Below are 9929 nucleotides of genomic sequence, written 5' to 3' on the forward strand. Positions count from 1 at the left end.
CTTGAGGTTTTGATTTTAGCCATTCTGACAGGTATGAGGTGATATCTCATTGTGGTTTTGATTTGCATTTCCCTGATAATGAGAGATGTTGAGCATCTTTTCATGTGTCTGTTGGCCATCTGTATGTCTTCTTTGGAAAAATGTCTGTTCATGATTTCTGCCCATTCTTAATTGGATTATTTTTGTGTTTTTTATTGTTCTTGAGTTTCATAAGTTGTTTATGTATTTTGGATATAACAGCAAAGTGCACACAACACACATAGGAGATACCACTGAAGCACCAGTTTCTGGTGAACATGGGACACTGCACTGCAGGGCACTATAGGACTTCTTCTTCATAAGACCATCACTTTCAAAAGCAGAGACATAGCTGACTTTTCTAACAGAGAGAAACAGACACAGAGAGTTAGGAAAAATGAGGAGACAGAGGAATATATCCCAAATGAAAGAATAGGACAAAATCACAGAAAGAGATTTAAGCAAAGTCAATATAAGTAATATGCCTGATACAGAATTTAAAGTAATGATCATAAAGATACTCACTGGACTTGAGTAAAGAGTGGAGGATATCAGTGAGACCCTTAACAAAAAGATTAAAAAATAACCAATCAGAGATGAAGAACACAATAAATGAAATTAAAAATAGATGGAATTCCACTAGATGGAATAAATACCAGGCTAGAAGAAGCAGAATAATGAAATAGTGACATGGGGTACAGAGTAATAGAAAGTAATCAAGCTGAGCAGGTGAGAGAAAAAATTATGGAAAATTAGGATAGTCTTAGGGAACTCAGAGACTCCATCAAGTGTAGTAACATTTGCATTACAGTGATCTCTTGTCTCCATACTTTTGATGAAATAGCTCTTAATCTTTTGAGGATACTCTGTACAAAATGAGTAATTTCTCCCTATTTTGAAGATTTTTCTTTGGCTTTGGCTTTTGACAATTTGATTGTGATGTATCAATCTCCAGTTTATTCTACCTGGAATTTGTTGATGTTTGTTTTAAAAGATTTATTCATTTATTTTAGAGAGAAAAAGAGAGAGAGCACAAGTGGGAGGCACAGAGGGAAAAAGAGAGATAATCTCAAGCAGACTCTGTGCTGATCATGGACCTTGACACACTAGTCTATTTCATAACCCTGAGATCACAACTTGAGCTGAAACCAAGAGTCAGGCACTTAACTGACTGTGCCACCCATGCACCCCAATTTGTTGACTTTTTTGAATGACTAGATTGTCATAAAATGTGGGAAGTTTTTTTTCCAATATTTATTCAAATATCCTTTCTGAATTTTCTTTCCTCTCCTTCTTTTATTACCATTAATCATATTTGGTACACCTTTATAAGCAGAGAATTATCTCCAGTTGGTGGCACTAGGGGAAGTCAGATTTGAAGCATGAGAAGAACTTGATGAACTATCACTGACTTGAGGATGGAAGAGGCCATCTAATGAGGAACATGGGCAATTTCTAAAAGGTGAGAAAAGTCCCCACATGACAACCACAAAAAAAATTGGTTATTTTCACCCTCTAACTACAAGAAACTGAACTTTCCTAATACCAGGCATGAACTTAGAAGATTTCAAGTGGAGACAAAGATGGCAGTAGAGTAGGAGAACCCTAGGTTTGCCTCATCCAACAAACACAACTATATAACTATCAAATCATCCTAAATACCCCAGAAATTGAACCGAAGAATGACAGAACAAAGTCCACAACTAAAGGGAGAGAAGAGGCCACTCCAAGAAGGAAGAAAGGCAGAGATGTGGTTCAGAGGAGAAACAGACTGTGTGTCCTGCAGAGGGGAGAGAGGTGTGGTCATGGATAAAGGTGAGAGAGAGAGAGAGCACACATGGGAGTGAACAAGGAGAGCATTTTCCCAAAGCCATTGGCTTGGAAGAAAAAAGGGGATGAATTTTGTGAGTTCTTGCAAGCAGGGGGACTTAAAATCTGGATTTTAAAGATCATCAGGCTTGAATGGAATGGAGCCATGAGGGCACTGCACTGCTCCTGGAGAGAAGGCAGGCAAACAACCTGGGGGAAGATAGTTTGAAAATAGTGATCTGAAGAGCACCTGGGGCATACAGTAGGGACAATATTCACTCTACTCAGTGCATTCCTGAGAGGCAGCTTGCACAGAGACACCACTCTGGGAACAAAGGAGCTGGCCAGAGCCAATTCCCTCCCATCACCATAAACACAGTCATCTGTGGGAAAAGCTCAGCACTGACCCTGGCTTCCTAACTTGCATACACCGAGCCCCACTTTCCAGCACTCTCATGGAACTGCCCTTCTCAGTAATACCTGCCTCAGTCCCAGCACATTAGTTCCTTCCCCCAAAAGACCAGCACAAATCCCTGCCCACACCACATCTCCCAACCAGAGTTCTACAGGGCCTCAGTTCCAGTGGAGGTGGTGACAGGTCTCATTTCACAAGTAGACCAGAGCATACCTACTTAAAACTAACATGTTCAGGGCAGGGACCAAACATTGCCCACAGCTGCTAAGGAGAGCCTGTGCAGATGACCGACCTGAAGGATACAGCAGCCAAAACACAACAGCAGAGCACACACAGCACACATTAGAAACACTCCCTGAAGTGCGAGGCCCTGGGCACTACATGACCTCCTCTTCATAAGGCTATTACTTTCAGGACCAGGAGACATAACTGGCCTTTCTAACACAGAGAAGAAGGCAGAGATTTAGACAAAATGCCAAGATGGAAGAATTTATCCCAAGTGAAAGAATAAGATAAGGACATGGCCAGAGATCTAAGCAAAACAGATATAAATAATGTGCCTGATGGAGAATTTAAAGCAACAATCAGAAGGATACTCACTGGATTTCAGAAAATAATGGAAGACATCAGTGAGACCCTTACCAGAAATAAAAGAGTTAAAAAAGAATCAATCAGAGATGAAGTGTGCAAAAAATGGAATTAGAAATGCATTTGATGCAATGAACAGCAGGCTAGAAGAAGCAGAGGAAAGAATTAGTGACCTAGAAGACAAAGTAATGGAAAGTAATGAAGCTGAACAAAAGAGAGAAAGAAGAATTATGTAACACAAGAATCTACATAGGGAACTCAGTGACTCCGGCAAACATAATAATATTAAGATTATAGGAGTCCCAGAAGAAACACAGAGAGATAGGGTGGCAGAACATTTATTTGAAGTTATAATAGCTGAAAACTTTCCTAATCTGGGGAAGGAAACAGACATCCAGATCCAGGAGGCAGAGAGAACTCCCATCAAAATCAACAAAAGCATGCCAATACCAAGACCTTTTGTAATTAAATTTGCAAAATAAAGTGATTAAAAAACCTCAAAAGCAGCAAGACAAAAAAAAGTTCTTAATTTACAAGGGAAAATTTATAATATGGCTAGCTGAAAATTTATCCACAGAAACTTGGCAATCCAGAAGATAGTGGCATGATATATTCAAAGTGCTGAATGGGAAAAATCTGTAGCCAAAAATACTCTATACAGCAAGGCTATCATTCAGAATAGAAGGAGAGATGAATAGTTTCCCAGACAAGCAAACACTAAAGGGGTTCATGACCACTAAACCAGCCCTGCAAGAAATATTAAAGGATACACTGTGAGTGCAAAGAAGAGACCAAAAGTGACAAAGATAAGAAAGGGTCAGAGAAAATCTCCAGAAAAAAATGACAAAACAAGTAATAAAATGAAAATAAATACATATATATCAACAATTATTTTGAATGTAAATGGAATAAATGCTCCAATCAAAAGATATAGGGTGGGGGTGCCTGGGTGACTCAGTCAGTTAAACATCTGAATCTTGGTTTCGGCTCAGGTCATGATCTCAGGGTTGTAAGATAGAGCCCTGCATCAGGGTCCATGATCAGTGGGGAGTTTGCTTGAGATTCTTTCCCTCTCCCTCCCCATCTCTCTCTCTCCCTCTGCCCCTCCCCCTGCTCACTCTCTCACTCTCTCTCTCTCAGATAAATAAATAAAATCTTTAAAAAAAGACAAAAGGTGTCAAAATGGATTTAAAAACAAGACCCATCTATATGCTATCTATAAGAGACTCATTTTAACCTAAAGACATCTGCAGATTGAAAGTAAGAAGATAGAAATTTACCATGCAATTGGGTGTCAAAACAAAGCTGAAGTAGCAATACTTATATCAGACAAACTAGACTTCAAAACAAACACTGTAACAAGAGATGATGAAGGACAATATATAATAAAAAAAGGGGGGGACAATCCAACAAGAAGATCTAACAATTGTAATTATTTTTGCACCCAACATGGAAACACCCACATATATAAAACAATAACAAACATAAAGGAACTAATTAATAATAATATAATAGTAGTAGATATTAACACCCCACTTACATCAATAGACAGATCATCTAAACAGAAAATCAACAAGGAAACAATGGATTTGACTAACACAGTGGGGCAGAAGGACTTAACAGATGGATTCAGAACATCCCATTCTAAAACAGCAGAATACACATTCTTTTCAAGTGTGCATGGAATATTCTCCAGATTAGATACATATTAGGTCATAAAATAGGCCTCAACAAATACAAAAAGACTAGAGTCATACCACGCTCCTTTTCTAACCACAACACTATGAAACTAGAAGTGAAACACCAGAAAAAAGCCTGGAATGACCACAAATACATGGAGGTTAAACAGCATTCTACTAAACAATGAATGGGTCAACCAGGAACTCAAAGAAGAATTTTTAAAAATACATGAAAACACAATGGTCCAAAACCTTTGGGATGCAGCAAAAGTGGTCCTAAGATGGAAGTATATAGCAATATAGGCCTACCTCAAGAAGCAAGAAATATCTCAACTAAACCAACCTTACACCTAAAGGAGCTAGAAAAAGAACAAATGAAGCCTAAAGCCAGCAGAAGGAAGGAAATAATAAAAATTAGAGCAGAAATATATGATATAGACAGTAGAAAACAATAGAACAAATCAATGGAACCAGGAGGTGGTTCTTTGAAAAAATTAATAAAATTGGTAAATCCCCATCTAGACTTATAAAAAAGAAATGAGAAAGGACACAAATAAATAAAATCACAAATGAGAGAGGAGAAATAACCAATGCCACAGAAATACTAATAAGAGATTATGAAAAACTATATGCCATGAAAGCGGACACCCTGGAAGAAATGGATAAATTCCTAGAAACATATAAACTGCCAAAAGTGAAACAGGAAGGAATAGAAAACTTGAACAGACCAAAAAACAAAAAACAAAACAAAAAACCACACACACACACACACACACACACACACACACACACACACACACAACACCAAACAAAAGTCCAGGGCTAGATGGCTTCACAGGTGAATTCTACCAAACACTGAAAGAGTTAATACCTAAATACCTACTACTCTCAAAAATAAAAATGGAAGGAAAACTTCCAAATTAATCCTAAGAGGCCAGCATTAACTTGACACCAAAACCAGATAAAGACTCCACTAAAAAAGAGAACTACAGGCCAATATCCCTGATGAAAACAGATGAAAAGATTAGAAATAAAATACTAGCAAATTGAATCCAATAATACATTTTTAAAAAGCATTCCCTGGGACCTAGAGGCAAGATGGTGGAGGAGTTGGGGACTCTGTTTCTTTTTTTTTTTTTTTTAAGATTTTATTTATTTATTTGACAGAGAGAGAGATAGTAAGAGCAGGAACACAAGCAGGGGGAGTGGGAGAGGGAGAAGCAGGCTTCCTGCCAAGCAGGGAGCCCAATGTGGGACTCGATCTCAGGACCCTGGGATCATAACCTGAGCCAAAGGCAGAAGGCAGATGCTTAACGACTGAGCCACCCAGGCGCCCAAGAGGGGACTCCGTTTCAACTGGTCCCCTGATTTTAGCTAAATATCTGCAAAGCCACTGAACACCCACAAAATCAGCCTGAGATAGAAGATTATACATCTGAATCTCCATGGGGGTAGAGGATCATCAGTCGCGAGGTACGAAAGACAGTTGGGATTGCTTGAACATATGTCAGAGGATAAATGAAGGGGGAGGGGACTGCCAGAAGCTAGCCTTTGGAAAGTAATACCCCAGTGCAAAAGCATCCTGCGCCTGGGGACCAGCGATAGCTTGGAGAGCGGTGGTCTGGGTGGGAAGGGACTGACAACAGCCTTCCAACAGAATACAGGGGCTTAAGGGGCAAACGCAGTGACCCAGCGGCCACAGCGTCACCACTGCAGCCACTCCCCACGCCCACAGCCACACCCACACCTGAGCAGGAAAGGACTCGGGGTGAACCAGGCAAGCCACTGCTGCCGCCCATGCCCAGGAAGACACGGCACAGACCTGGGCATGTGGACATGGGGCTGGAGGCGGCTGCTGCCAATGCCACTCCTGCTGCTGCCACCACGACTACCGACACCAGAGAGGCCTGGCTTGGAACTGTGCCCACAGACCCAGGGGTCAGCCACAGCTGCCACCAGGGCCTGGGCGGCCCAGACCAGAGAACCCTCTTACACTGATGGTGGGAACACAAGTTGGTAGAGCCACTTTGGAAAACAGTGTGGAGGTTTTTCAAAAAATTAAAAATAGAACTACCCTATGACCCAGCAATTGCACTCCTGGGTATTTACCCCAAAGACACAGATGTAGTGATCCGAAGGGACACCTGCACCCCAATGTTTATAGCAGCAATGTCCACAATAATCAAACAATGGAAAGAGCCCAGATGTCCATCGGCAGATGAATGGAAAAAGAAGATGTGAGATATATATATATATATATATATATATATATATATACATATATATATATATATATATATATAATGGAATATTACTCAGATATCAAAAAAATGAAATCTTGCTATTTGCAATGACATGGATTGAACTAGAGGGTATTATGCTAAGCAAAATAAGTCAATCAGAGAAAGATAATTATCATATGATGTCACTGATATGTGGAATTTACGAAACAAAACAGAGGATCATAGGGGAAGAGAGGAAAAAATAAAACAAAATGAAACCAGAGAGGGAGACAAACCATAAGAGACTCTTAATCAGAGGGTACAAACTGAGGGTCGCTGGAGGGGAGGGTGGTGGGGGGATGAGGTAACTGGGTGATAGACATTATGGAGGGCACATGATCCAATGAGCACTGATGAATCACTGACCTCTACTTCTGAAATCAATAATACATTGTATGTTAATTAATTGAATTTAAATTAGAAAAATAAATGAAAAAATTAAAAAAATAAAAGGGAGTCTAGGGAATGGGAGAAAATATTTACAAATGACATATCAGGTAAAGAGCTAATATCCAAAACCTATAAAGAAATTATTAAACTCAACACCCAAACAAACCAAAAAGTCCAGTCAAGAAATGAGCAGAAAACATGAACAGACATTTCCCTAAAGAAGACCTACAAATGGCTAACAGACACATTGAAAAATGATCAACATTACTCAGCATCAGGGAAATACAAATCAAAACCACAATGAGATACTACCTCACACTGGTCAGAAGGGCTAACATGAACAACTCAGGAAACTGCAGATGATGGCAAGGATGCAGAGAAAGAAGAACCCTCTTACCCTGTTGGTTTGGAATGCAAATTTATGCAGACATTCTGGAAAACAGTATAGAAGTGACTCAAAGTGTTAAAAATAGAACTACCGTATGAACCAGCAACTGCACTACTAAGTATTTATCCAAAGGATACAAACATAGTGATTTGAAGGGGAACAGGCACCCCAATGTTTATAGCAGCAATGTCCACAATTGCCAAAATAGGGAAAGAGCCCAGATGTCCACTGACAGATGAATGGATAAAGAAGAGGTGGTATATATATATATATATATATATATATATATATATATATATATATAGAGAGAGAGAGAGAGAGAGAGAGAGAGAGAGAGAGAGAGACAGACAGACAGACAGACAGACAGACAGACAGACAGAGAGAGAGAGTAATATTCCATTATATATAATAAAAGCCTGAAATCTTACCATTTGCAACAATGTAGATGGAACTAGAGTGTATTATGCTAGGCAAAATAGGTCAGTCAGAGAAAAATAAATACCATATGATCTCACTGATATGTGGAATTTAGGAAACAAAACAGATGAATGTAGGAGAAAGGAAGGAAAAATAAAATAAAAACAGAGAGGGCGACAAACCATAAGAGACTCTTAACTCTAGGAAACAAACTGAGGGCTGCTGGAGGGGAGGTGGGTGGGGGAATACGGTATTTGGGTGATGAGCATTATGGAGGGCACTTGTAATGAGTGCTGTGTGTTATAGACAACCGATGAACCACTAAATTCTACCCCTGAAACTAATAATACCCTCTATGTTAATTAAATTGAATTTAAATAAAACAATTTTTAAAGAAATAAAAGGTATTCAAATTGGCAAAGAAGAAGTCAAACTCTCTTCACAGATGACATGATACTTTATGTGGAAAATCCAAAAGATTCCACCCCCAGATTACTAGAACTCATACAGCAATTCAGTAATGTGGCAGGATACAAAATCAATGCACAGAAATCAGTTGCTTTCTTATACACTAACAATGCAACTGTAGAAAGAGAAATTAGAGAAACGATTCCATTTACAATAGCACCAAAAACCATAAGATACCTAGGAATAAACCTAACCAAAGAGGTAAAGGATCTATACTCTAGGAACTACAGAACACTCATGAAAGAAATTGAAGAAGACACAAAAAGATGGAAAAATATTCCATGCTCATGGATCGGAAGAATAAACATTGTTAAGATGTCTATGCTATCCAGAGCAATCTGTACCTTCAACGCCATCCTGATCAATATTCCAATGACATTTTTCAAAGTGCTGGAACAAACAATCCTAAAATTTGTATGGAATCAGAAAAGACCCCAAATCGCTAAGGAAATGTTGAAAAAGAAAAACAAAGCTGGGGGCATCAGGTTGCCTGATTTCAAGCTATATTACAAAGCAGTGATCACCAAGACAGCATGGTACTGGCACACAAAAAGACATATAGACCAAAGGAACAGAATAGGGAGCCCAGATATGGACCCTCAACTCTATGGTCAAACAATCTTTGACAAAGCAGGAAAAAATATGCAATGGAAAAAAGACAGTCTCTTCAATAAATGGTGCTGGGAAAATTGGACAGCTATCTACAAAAGAATGAAACTCGACTATTCTCTAACACCATACACAAAGATAAACTCAAAATGGATGAAAGACCTCAACATGAGACAGGAAACCTTCAAAAGCAGTAACCTCTTTGACATCAGCCACAGCAATTTCTTTCAAGATACATCTCCAAAGGCTAGTGAAACAAAAGCAAAAATGAACTTTTGGGACTTCATCAAGATAAAAAGCTTCTGCACAGCAAAGGAAACAGTCAACAAAACAAAGAAGCAACCCAAAGAATGGGAGAAGATATTTGCAAATGACACTATAGACAAAGGTCTGACTTCCAAGATCTATAAAGAACTTCTCAAACTCAACACCCAAAAAACAAATAATCAAGTCAAAAAAATGGGCAGAAGACATGAACAGACACTTCTCCGAAGAAGACATACAAATGGCTAACAGACACATGAAAAAATGTTTATCATCATTAGCCATCAGGGAAATTCAAATCAAAACCACATTGAGATACCCCCTTACACCAGTTAGAATGACAAAAATTGACAAGGCAAGAAACAATATATGTTGGAGAGGTTGTGGAGCAAGGGGAACCCTCTTACACTGTTGGTGGGAATTCACGTTGGTACAGCCACTTTGGAAAACAGTGTGGTGGTTCCTCAAAAAGTTAAAAACAGAGCTACCCTATGACCCAGCAATTGCACTCCTGGGTATTTACCTCACAGACACAGATGTAGTGAAATAAGGGCCATATGCACCCCAATGTTCATAGCAGCAATGTCCGCAATAGCCAAACC

This window comes from Zalophus californianus, chromosome X (assembly GCF_009762305.2).
Source record: "Zalophus californianus isolate mZalCal1 chromosome X, mZalCal1.pri.v2, whole genome shotgun sequence".
In the NCBI taxonomy this organism is placed as follows: Eukaryota; Metazoa; Chordata; class Mammalia; order Carnivora; family Otariidae; genus Zalophus; species Zalophus californianus.